A 13,399-nucleotide genomic window follows, 5' to 3' on the forward strand; every position below is an offset into this window, starting at 1 on the left:
TTTCAACCCTCTTCCAGCTTGTTGTCTTCCACTAAATAGTCCAGAAAGCTAAAAGTTATAATTCCATACTTCCTTGCAATTAGAATGCAGCCATGTGACCTAGGTGCACCCAATCAGTTGGCCCTGGAGGAGAGTTGAATATTAAAATGAGAAACTTGAGGCTGTGGCCTTGAAAAGACAATAGTTTTGTTTTTGTTTTTGTTTTTAGGATTTACCTGTTTATTTTAGGGGAGGCAGAGGGAGAGGAAGAGAGAGAGAGACTCTCCCCAGACTCCCTGCTGAGCAAGAAGCCCACCCTTGGGCTTCGTCCTATGACCCTGAGATCATGACTGAACCAAAGTCAAGAGCCGGACCCTCAACCGACTGAGCCACCCAGGCACCCCTGAAAGAAAATCGTTCTGATATGCACAGTTGAGTTAGAAGCTAATTTTTCTGGATTTGCTCTGGTAGAAATTGTGGTGTTCATATGTAAGCATGCTCAGTGCTAAGTTTGAGGCTGCAGTTGCGTTGGTTTAGTAGAACAGTCTATGGCATGAACTGGGCATTTTTTCTACCCTCATTGTTCCTGGCTAGTTAATATCCAAGCCTGCATCTCTAGCCCTCCTGGAGATTTGTGAACTACCAAAAATCCCTTCTGTTTCAACAAATCAGAGTGTTCTCTACTGCTTATAACCAAGAATTCTGCATGTGTTTCTGTGAACCAGTTACATAAAGATTCTCTCCCTGATCTTTGGTGTGTTATAGAAACAGAGATGTACATTAAACACACACACACACACACACACACACACACACACACACACACACCATGTCATTGAAATTGTGGAATTAAAATGAAAAAAGCGTAGGGAGATATGGGAAATAATGGGGTCAAAGTTTGTAGCTACGGCCCTGCCCTATTCTCTTATCTGAAATACTCATCAAACTGTTTGCAACTGAGAACAAGAGGGAGAAACAAAGGAGCTACTTGCTTCAGTGTGAGCATTACTGGCTGGGTCTCTTCTGAAAGTACAGAGGAGCTCTGAGCTTTATTTTTTATCCATTAAGTGTCAAAGGATCTAACATTAATATTCATGAGCATGTATAATAGAATAATAGAGCAGTTTCATGCAAAGCAAAATTAGATTCTGCATGATGACTATGTAATATACACACTTCTTAGCTGTAATACAACATCATGTCCTCAACTCTGACTCAGATAGGAAAGAGTTAATGAGGAGACTGCCGTCTCTTCTCTGATTACGAATTAGCTGAAGCACAACATCCATGGGAAAATAAATAATATATGTAATGCCTTTGATGAACTGTTCATAGCACTTTACATAAAGATTTATCTTATTCCTTTTCTATTTCATGGAATTAATTTATTTTAATTAATGTACACCCTATGCACTCAAGGTTATGTAACTGGAACACAAGGTGCTAAACTTACCTGGAGAAGACTGTAAATAGTAGGTGCAAAAATTATGTGTAGAATCCTATACACCTTTGAAATATGAGACCCAGCTTTGATGAGCTATCTGACCACACTCAAATATGGAGTGTATGTAGTAGCCTTCACATAAAAATTCTGTTAAACTCCCTAAAAGGATTATATGTTCACCAATTTTAACAAGTCTGCCCACCCATCTATCTGTTTCTCTACATAGAAAGCACAGTATACTGGAAAGAACATAGGCTTTGAAATCAAGTAGAACTGTATTTGCATTCCACTGCTGCCGTGATCATGCTCTGTGCCGTGATCATGTTACTTAATTCCTCAGCACATCATTGCAAATTGAAAGAAATAATACCTACTTTACAGGGTTTAGATGTTAATATTATTTCTTTTCCCTTTTCCCCTAATTGCTACCCCCACCTGTGGCCCCTTAGACTTTCTATAAGATAAACGTTCATTTCATTAATCTATTAACCAATTTTAAAAAGTAAATACATGCATGCATATGTTTATTTATACGTATAGATACATGACACCCTAAAAGTAGGATCGTAAAATACTTAAAAATGCACTTGTAACTAGGAAACATCTACTAAGAACATTATTGATTTCGTTCCTGCTTCTCATCTGACTTCACAGAGTAATGATTTTATTAGATTAAGTAAGAACCTGAGATTTTTTACTCAGAGACCATATTGAATTACTCTGGACTCTGCCTAGGAAATGTAAAAGCATAAGAATTAAGTGATATTTTGAAACTCAAAAACTTTATCTGTGATTAACAGACAAATTAGACTATAATCTTGTAAAGAGAGCTCAGCTCCGATAAATAGACATTTTTCATTAATAATGGAATTGTAAGTAATCCCGGTTAATGAATGGGTTTATATATGTCTGATTATCAGTTTAACAACATGACACACATTTGGACATACATGGGATATGTAATGCTTTTACTGAACTTTCTAGCATTCTATTTTAACAATTAGACATTCTCCTACCTTAGAGAAAAAGTGTATTAGAGAAAAATAAAAGAATACACATGAGTGTTGTAACAGGTTAGTTACAGTCATTAGGGGACAGAGCTACATTGAGTAGTAGATAGACAGGGATATATGTGAACATAGTTTTCAGTTTTATAATTTTTACTTAATTCTTTTTTTCTTTTTAGATTCCGGTTCTCTGCTGGTGCTCTCCATCTTGTCATCTATTTTTTGTGCGTCCTAATGGCAAGTATTTTAAAGTCTGTCTCATAACTATAATATCTGGACGTTCTGTGGATTGGTTTCTATCATTACTTTTTTTCCTATTGATTTTGACTATTTGATCTTGTCCCTTGGTATGGCTAGCATGTTTTTATTATCGTTATTACATGGTGGACAACATCTATGGAAGGTGTAGAGAGAATTTCAAGCTCTGAATGATTTTATGTTCCCACAGAGAGTATTACTTTAGATTTTGGCAGGCAGGCAGAATAAAGGCAGATCCCCTTAATCCAGGCTGTTAGGAAACAGATAGGAAGCCGTGTTTAGTCTTTGTAAGGACCGGTCTATTTCGAGTCAGTCTTACTTCCAGCATGTAGCCTTTCACAAATCTCGACTGATAGTCTGGGAGTGTTTACTAGGGCCTTTCCACTTTTGTGGACCCTAAACTCTAGTTTTTGTCTCCCCACTTCCATGAAACTCTAAAAGCTCTGCTCAGCTTCTCAGTCTCAGCTCCTCTCTTGGTGTCTGCCACTCTGTCCAGCTTCCCAGCCTCTCAGATATCTACTGTAAGTTTATGAATACTTTAAAGGCAAAGCCAACCAAGTGTTGGGCTCCTTATTCTATACATTCCTTCTCTCCGGGATCTTGGACTCTTAAGTCTTCCTACATGGCTAGTTCTCTGATGCCTTCAAAAAGCTCATTTCCATTTTTTCCAGATTTTCTAGTTGTTTTCAGTGGGAAAGTTGGTCTGAAACAAGTTAATCCATCCTAACTGGAAGGTGCCTATGCTTCTGTATGTATTTTTTGATATATAGGCAACTCGCTAATACAGAGTTTGATGAACCAATTTTCAAGTTCATTGTGGTTTAAAAATAATAAAAAAATACACTTAAAATATATGTACAGAAAATATTCCAAGTATTTTCATAGTAGGAGAGGTTGTTGGTGCCATTTAGAAAGCAACATAAACTACATAATATTACTATAACATGGGATCATTCTCTACCTTCAAAAAACTATCTAAACATTCTTTCTCCTATAAACAGCTTCTTCTGAGTCTTAAGCCATAACCAGGCAAATAGTGAAGGCAAGAGGGAGCTCAGGAAGGGACTTCCAATTCCAGAGCTAGGACTAGGATACTGAATGAATTAGGGGAGGAGAGAAAGGGACAAAAGGACACATGAAACTAGAGTTACATCTCAGCCCTAACTGCTTCCTGTTTTGATATGTTCAAAAAAAAAAAAAGCTCAGCTAAGAAATACCAATAACAGACATTTAAATAGAGTAACTGTTGGCATTTGTTTTTGTCAAGAAATTTCTTTGAAGTTTTCCATTCTTAAGTACTTCTTGAGTTGTTTCACATATTTGGATTCAGATTTAGAAGCATAAGTGTATCTCTAAATATGATCACATTAGTGACTTTACGATTACATTAAGTCTATTTTAGAACACATTTGTAAGTTTTTCTTTTTTCATATATACATGCAGAATTTAAGGAACTCATTAAAGCCAAAGAAAGGAGTTGACTTTTTTAAAAGAAGAGGTATGACAAAATGAAACTAAAAATATATGTATCAGAAGCTACATGCCATGCTTCACAGTTTTGAGTGAGTCATTAGATCAGTGTCCTAATCACGGCTATAAAAATAATGTAACAGAGAAAGCACATGAGTCTACCAGGACTGCCACACTGTACAGCTCAGGAGGCACCGAGCATGGGCTGTGTGCATGATGCTTTCTGAAGTATCGTAGGGCAGAAGCCCTACATCTGGTCTGTTGGTTCTCAGTCCTAACTATCTGTCAGAATCCTCCAGTGAGCTTTTCAAAAACATTGACTCCAGACCTGCTAATTGGAATCTGAAAGGTTGAGACCCAAATATCTGTCTATATGTTTAAAAGTTATCCCTTTGTTTTTAGCACAGCCAAGTTTGGAAACTTCTGATCAAATTCATTCCCACCTCTGTTTCTAAAATGCTGTTACAGATTTAGACTTTCTTGTCCTCAGACATCACCTTCAATTAATGGCTTTTTTCATCTTATCTCAATAATCCATTTTAATCCTTGACACCTTTTATCACAATAAAATTTTTATAGCTTATCTAATAACATTCTGCTGGAAATTAAGCTTTTCTTTAGTCTTTTAATAAAACAATGAAGGAGGACAGATCACACTTCTATATTTCTTATTTTTAAATATAAAATATTTTAAATATGTACAAAATCACATGTGTATAAAATTTCCATCTGTTATTGTATATTTATCTATTCTTTTATTTCTGTCCAGGTTTTTCTTTTTTTTTTTTATAGTTTGTAAGTTATATAAGAATCTAGAAATATATCTTCATGCTGAAGTAACCTTTCTAAAGAATAAATTTGGCTTTCTTATTTCTAGTAATACTGCCTACTTAAATCTGTACTTGTTATTAGTACAGCTACTTTAACTTTTTTTTTAGTTAGTGTTTTCATGGTATATCCTTTTCCATCCTTTTATTTTCAAATTTTCAGATTGTTATATTAATATTTTTATAGAGTCTGAGAATCTTAGGTGTTTAATTGGAAATATTTAGACCATTTACATATAATGGAATTATAATATATTCAAGTTAAATCTATCACTTTACTATTCTTGGGTATTATCTGTTTTTTGTTCTTTCTTTCTTATGGGTTAATCAATTATTTTTATCATTCTGTTTTCCTTAGTTTATTGACTGTACATTTTTTTTATTACTTTAGTGTACTGCAGATACTATGAAAGGCACTTTGACTTATTAGAGTCTGTCATAAGTTAGTAATTTTAGCACCTCTCAGACAGTAGAAGGAGCTAATAATACTTTAAATCCATTTACCAACCTTTTACCTTTTTACTATTATTGCTATGTTTTTTCAGTTTATATAATTTTAATGTCACAAGACATTACTGTAAGTGGTTTAAACATCTATATTCATTTAGATCAATCTTCTTAATCTTTCTGGAGTTCTTCATTCTTTCATGCAATACTGTGCATCCATGCAGGATTATTTTCCTGTTGCTTAAAGACATTTTTTTTGGTATTTCTTTCTATGTGGGCCTGTTGGTAATGAATTCTTTCAGTTTATATTTATTTGAGAAGTCTCTATTTTTCATTCCAAAATTCTTTTTGAAATAAATGTTTTTAAGAGATTTAAAAAATAATCTTTTGGACAAATGTTTTTACTGAATATAGGATTCTTTTTCTTTCAGTTTTAGTGAGATGTAATTGACATACAGCCCTGTATAAATTTAACGTGTACAGCATAATGCCTTGACTTACACTGTGAAATAATTATCATAATAAGTGACATTATCACCTCATACAAATACAAAAAAAGGTTTTTTTCCCTGTGATAAGAACTTTTAGGATTTACTCTTTCAGAAATTTTCAAATAGGTGGCTCAGTTGCTTAAGTGTCTGCCTTTGGCTCAGGTCATGATCCCAGGGTCCTGGGATTGAGTCTGCACATTGGGCTTCCTGCTGAACAGGGAGTCTGTTCCTCCCTCTCCCTCTGTCCCTCCTCCTCCCCCTGTTTGTGCTGGCTCTCACTCTCTCTTTCTCTCAAATAAATAAAATTTAAAAAAAAAAAGAAATTTTCAGATATAACATAACAGCAGTTTTAACTGTAGTTATCATGTTGTGCATTATATCCCTGGTACTTACTTATCTCATAATTGGAAGTTTGTACCTTTTGACCACTTCATCCAATTCCTCACCTACCCTCTCTCTGCCTCTTCTAGAAACCAAAAATCTGATCTCTGGTGTGTTTTTAGATTTCACATATTAGTGAGAGTCATACAATATTTGTCTTTCTCTGACTTATTTCACTGAGCATACTACCATCAAGGTCCTTCCATGTTTTTGTAAATGGCAGGATTTCCTCCTTTTTTGCTGCTGAATTATATTCCAGTGTGTGTGTGTGTGTGTGTGTGTGTGTGTGTGTGTGTATACCATAATTTCTTCATCCATTCATTTGTCAATGGTCACTTAGGTTATTTCTATGTCTTAGGTATTGTAAATAATGTTGTGTGTCTTCCTATTGCCCCTTTGAAGGCCATGTGTCTTTTTTTCATCTAGGTGCTTTTAAAATTACTTTCTTTGTCTTTGATTTTCAGCAGTTTCACTCTATTGTGACTACATGTGGTTTTCTTGACTTTGTGTTGCTTGGGGCTAAATCTTCTTGGATCTGTGGGCTGATATGTATTTTCTGTTCATTTTTCTGTGTATGCTTCAGTTTGGGTCTTTTTTAACTGTTCCATCTTCTGTTACTGTGTTCTGTCTGAACTTCAAAACCTAGGCTTTGCTTTCTTTATTTCAGTGATAATATTTTTCAGTTTTAGAATTTCCATTTCATTTTTCATATTTTCTCTGGTGAAAAATTAATCTTCTTTTCCATTTTCTTCAACATATTTATAATAGTTTTTAAAAATATTTTTGTACAATAATCCTTGTATGCCTGGTAATTTTCTTTTATAGCTAAGGCTTTTGGTAAAGTTATATGGGTTGTAGATAGTTTAATCTCTCTACAGAGAAGATTTACTTTTCTTCTGGAGAGAAATTAGAATAAAATGGTGATCTCAATCCAGTAAAATATGGAGATGACCTGAGTTTTAGGCTTGTCAATTTCCAATTTCTGTTATTACTAGAGCATAGGCTTACTGGTTTCTCAACTGTCAATTGAAAATCTGGATTTTTAATCAGCTATATCTTCCTTGGTAGACCCTGGACTGAAATTCTTGTCCCTGTAGCCTATAAGACTGTGAAATCTGTGGTATAGCAGGTATCTGCTTGGTTGTTTGTTTTCCAATTTTTCCCTCACACGGTTTCATATTTGGCGAATGCTCAAGGGTAAAACTCAGGTACCTGATGATTGGATTGACTTTTCTAAGGTCCTTTGGTAGGTCCAAATCCCTTCTGACAGCCTTAGTTCCTTTACTATTCTACACACCGTTTTCCTTCTCCCTAGTTTACCACATTCTTTTCACTCCTTTCAATAATCTCCATACTCCCTGTACTGACTTCAAAGCCTCTCTATTACTCCTTTCATACTCAATATTCCCCAGTTCCTACTACCTACTTACCAGCATCTCAGTGCCCAAAGACCAACCCATTTTCTCTCATTAACTGCTAAAGGAATTTGCCTTTCTAATTCTTTATACATACCCCCATTTCCTTTAGTCCTTCCAAGTCTCTTTGGCCATTTCTTTAAATCCCAGTCTTTCCCAGCAGATAAAGAGGGGGTCGTTTAGCGTCAGTAACCCCCCCCCCCACCAAAGTCCTGCAAAGTAGTTAGCACTGTCTGATAGATTGTAGCTGTTCAACAAACATCTTTTCTTTGGACAAGTCAGGGAAGAGCAGACAGTGTAGATTTCTAGGCCTGGGGATCACTTTAATTCTAATATTTCTCAAAGATGAGCAGAAATCATCCAAAAAGGAAGTTATGGAAGGCAGTGGAAAGGAAAAACATTTTTCCATCTTCGCCTTTTCTTGAGTATTAGGCTCTTGGAATGGTAATTATTTTCACTTTATTATATCCCATAATATATCCTGATACAAGAATGAATATGAAATCTTGTTTGAATGTTTGCCTGTTCCTTGTGTCTTGATTAAACATTTGAAAATTTGTAAGCCAGAGGTAAGCCAGAGACTTAACTTCCTTTGAATAATTTTCTTTTCTTTTACTGATCATATCTGCAGGTGTTCAGTGTTCCAAGTAAACACATCAAATAGTATAAGGACATTATATTTGCATAACTGAAACCCGTGTTTTTTGATTTGCACATGACTGTCAGTCTTCCACAGAATTCCCAACCAGTCAAATACTTCTGCAACAAAGAAAAACTGGCTGAAGGTGTTAAGACTCTCCCTTTTTTATCCAACATTTACACAGTTTTGTACTATAACGGTTAATGTGTGTTCAGAACTCTTATAAAATTATTTAAGGAGATACACACAAAAGCATAGGAAAGGCAGATTCCCCATCTATGGAATCTCGAATATATCAGATATGAAAAGAATTAAGAAAGAGTATTTCCAGTTTCCCATGCTTATGAATATTAGTTCTCTGTTTCCTGAGAGGATGGTGAGGTAAGTCAGCCAGGAAATTGTTAATATGACCACTCCAAACAAAACTCTGCAGTATGTTGTTTCAAAGTGACCTCTCTCCCTCTCTCTCTTCCTCTCTCTCTCTCTGTCTTCTCTCCTACTTTCTTCCTGTGGTAACCATAACAACCAGCTCCTTTCAGAGAGGTAAATTACTAAAAACAGTATGATCCATACATCACATAATATGATCATCTATAAAGTATACTTTGGACAATGCTCATTTTTTACAGAAATTGGTTTTAAGGCTATGGAAATGTTCTAAAATTGGAGGTTAAAATAAAGGAAGAAAAATATATAGGTGTATCTAGAAAGTCAAATGGAGAAGACACATTAGAACATAAATGGTCAGTTCTAATTTTTAACCTGTTATTACTAACCATCAGGGTTTGGTACATAGTTTATCCTCAAACAAAACTATGAAGATGGCTAATTTTAGAAAAAATATTTTAAATGTAATTAAGAGTATTTATTAAAACTAACAATTTAAAGAGACTTCTTTGTGCCTCTAATGATACGTGCTATGTGCCTTAAAGAATATTGGACAGAAAAGTCAATAGGTGGAATTGCCACCAGGAGGCCAGTCCTGCCTCTCGCCAGCTAAATAACTTTGGGAAATCCTTTAACCTCCCTGGGCCTCAGAATTTTAATTTTTAAAATGAAGATGATAATGCCTACTTCATATGTTGATTTTCAAGGTCAAAGATTACTGCATATGATATGTGAATACCAACAGTAAAATCCCTGTAAGATGAAATACAGTATAGTAACTAAAAGCTAGTATTTGGGGTTAGGCTGGCCCAGGTTAAAATCTGTACTAACTATTAAATGCTCCAAATTACTTAACTGGTGAAATCTCCAGTTTTTTACCTATAAAATGAAAATGATTCATTCTCAGTTCTTAAGAAATTGTGTCACATGCAAAGTTCTAAATAAGATATCTTATTACTAATATTACACAAGTGTGATACTTATGCAGCATATAGTCTATGTAAGTATAATATGCATATAGGAATGATGACAATGCAGTGGTCATCATTACTGTATTAGAACTACCACTCGCATTATATAGAAATGGTAGCTTTGAGTTATACAATCTGGGAAGAAGGCCCTGGAGAATGTTAAGTATTCAAAGTGCCTGGCATGGATATGACTTATTAGAGGAGGGAGGTAAAGATAAAGATTTGTTTTAAAAAACTTAAAAAATCTATCAATTTTAAGCCATTAGCTTAAATGAATTAAGTATGTTGATTATAATGTAGAATTGGATCTTGTTCTGTGTTAACAGTGATACCAAAGGAATTTTCCTTCAGTCTCCCTTCTTAGCTATATTAACTGAAGAAATTAATGCATACCTATTATTTTAAAGCATTTTGATTTTCAGAGATAATATTGCTTGGCCTTTGCTTACGTCAAAGTAAATATTAAAAATAACTAGGCCACAGTATTTTACTTTAGAGTAAGATTTTGCAGAAATTTTTCAGGTATCAAACTGAGATGAAATAAGCTGAACTCAATTTAATCTAATTGAAAAACATTAGTCTCTAATTTTTTTAAAGTTATATTTGCCTTTTGTGAACTGATCATTGCTTCTCTGAGACCAGGCATCAGGGAAGATAAGACTGGAAAAGGATCAGATCCCTGACTCTCATTCTAGTTATTCATCATTGTATAGAAAACAAAACCCTTTATGTTACTCCCAGTAATTGGAACTAATAAAAATCACAAGCAGGTCTGAGCTTCAGTTTAGCACCGGTATCTCTGAACAGAGGCTTCACTAATGTCAAGAGAAGAATAAAAATCCTTATAGAACGAAAACTCTTAAACTCTTAAAACCAGAAAACTCTTAAAACCCTTTTGTTTGGAAGCCCTTTCTTCTGGATGAGATTGCACTTTGATGCTTCCCAGCCTCTGAGGCTGGACAGAAGGCTAAGACAGGTTCAGATGTAGGTAACTTGCAGGAAGAATTGCATGCCTAAAGGTTTCTATTTTGAGTGTATGTGTATGACAGGGATAACAAAGTCCTTGTTGAAAGAGATGAGGTCTGAGTTAGAAGACTCAAAAAGAGCACCGCCATCTTGAATTCTCCATGATGGGAGTACGAGTGACCACTGAGCAAGCACATAAAGACATTACTAAGCCGAGGTTGTAAACAGTACACACGTAATGGCACATATCTTCACAGTTGTTTTCTCAGTGGTGCTCAAAATTCCGGTAATAGGAGGGACAAAATCAGAAAGGTTATTTTGAGTCTGGGTCTTGCAGAATAGTAGGACAAAGGTCAGGGGAACAGAGAGATTAAGGCTGATGGCAAGAGAGGGGTTGAAGTGAGGCATTTTGAATGTATACTTGTTAGAGTGGAAAATAATAATTAGTGGTATCTGAAGTTTGGGAAGAAAAAAGCAAAGGTTAAGGGACACAGGTCCAGTGTTCATTCCACACTATTGTACTGTTTTCCTCAACGATGTGTGGCTTTCTACTCTACAATTATTTCATGTAAGGCGGCTTGGCTTTCTTTCCCCAACGAACACCAAGAATCAATTCCTTCAATTAATTTACAGAGTATTGACCAGATAAGCCAAGTAATTTTCAATAAGTATGCAGTACTTGTAATGCACTTGAAAGAATTACTTCAGTTAACATTCAATCTTACCTGTCAACGTTGAAACATAATTATAGTGCTCACACAATTCAGTAACAATTTTGTACAAAAAATAAATAAAAGACTCAATATGCATGAAACTTGTTAAGAGGGAAACCATTTTTAGCAAAGCAAGATGCTCATTCATTCTTTGCAGGGATGGAGCAGCTTACAAAATTTCAGCACCAGAAATGATACAACACAAAGGCTATACTGTGGTCTACATGTTGAAAGTTATTTCTATTTTGTGGGATTCCTCCAAAAGAAATTGCATTTCACTGTTTTATAAAGGCAAAATGAAACTGGGCAAAGTTTTTCAGAGTTCTTCAGTAACAGAGATTCACTCAGGATATCTTAAATCAAATGCACGGTTGTTCTGACTGTACGAGCTGGCTAGACGTCGGGCATTACAGAGATGAGATGAGTTGTGGAGACTGGCTATGGGTCAGGGATGGAAAGGCGATTCACACGCCAGCACGGCGCTTGTGACCCGGTTATGCTGTTGCTCCACACCAGCAGAGGGTCATTAATTCCTGATTTTCACCTGCCACCAACCGCCTCACACTCTATTCTGTATAGTTTTCTGCTTTTTGTTCACAGCTTCTATCGCCTCCCGGGCTCTGCCCACGTGGCATATTGCTTGCTTTTCTCCTAGGTATCTGCTATTTCCTCTCTAACTCACACTCTCACTCTTTCTCAGTCTGCTTATATTTCTGTCTGGAGACTTAGCTGGCTAACTAGTACTGCATTCCGATCTTGCTAAGAGTTGGGTCTGATTGGTTCCTAGATCACTGTTGTCCATATTAGTCAGAAGTTGCCCCACAGGCTCCTTCCTAGATTCTAGCTCATCTAGAGATTGGCCATTACTGTATCAATCGTGAGCGCACACGCATGAACACGTGAACACACACCCCACCACGAACATGCACACAGACATGTACCAGGGCCAGTCAGCAAGGTGGCAAAGTTTATGCATATCAACATTACGGCTCTCGCAAATAAGACTCCTTGGGGGAGGGGCTGTGGTGAAACTCCCTCCAGAGCGGGAGCTATGGATGTAGCAGGTGTTTTTAGGGTTGGTACTAAAGGTGGACCACAGAATCACAAATGAATGTACAGTTTTGTCCCAGTCCTGTAAATCTGGACCAAGGTGATTGGCCTAACTCAAATGGAAGATGCAAAGAGAAGTGGAAGGACCTAAGGGAAGAGTAGTAGGAAGAGGCCGTATGAAAATCGCCTTCCCTTCCTGAGGAACCTCCATCCTGTCTTCCAGAGTGGCTGCCCCAGTCTGCATTCCCACAGCAGTGCAAGAGGGTTCCTTTTTCTCCACATGTTCGCCAACACTTGTAGTTTCTTGGGTTTTTTATTTTAGTCATTCTGAGACGTGTGAGGTGATATCTCATTATGTTAACTTACTGGAATTAAAATTGGAAAAACGTTTTCGGTGCCTAACAGCCAGGCATAGAAGTTGAAGTTTGATTATGTAGTACACTAAGTGGCATTAAAAGATGTTGAGCAGTAAGTTGATGAAGGCAGAGTTTAAGAGAGGCCATCCAGGCAGTGGCACAAAGGATGGAGAAAAGAAAGAGAAGCTGAAGAAGAGGAAGTCATTTGTAATTATAATTATAAAATAATCGTAATAATACCATACCACTTGGCAAATATTTCATGCCAGCACATACCACATTCTCAAAATATAAAGGTCGATCACGTGGCATGGTCCCTGCCATTATGGGGCTTATGTTCTGGTGAAAGACAGAAAAGCAACACAGCAATTACGATGTGAACAGTAAAGACTATCACCGGAAAAGTGTGTCATGTTACGATAGCACGTAAGAGGGGTATGAAACCCTGCGCAGAAGTTCAAGGAAGAGTTCCTAAAGGAGAATATTATCAAAATGGAGACCTGTGGGCTAAATCGAAATGATCCAAACAAAGGATGAGCTTGAGGGGGAAAGGGTGGGGCATTCAGTTCCAGCAGAAACGATAATTGCTGAACAAGA

The sequence above is a fragment of the Ursus maritimus genome, unplaced genomic scaffold, assembly GCF_017311325.1.
Source record: "Ursus maritimus isolate PB19 unplaced genomic scaffold, ASM1731132v1 scaffold_5, whole genome shotgun sequence".
NCBI lineage: Eukaryota > Metazoa > Chordata > Mammalia > Carnivora > Ursidae > Ursus > Ursus maritimus.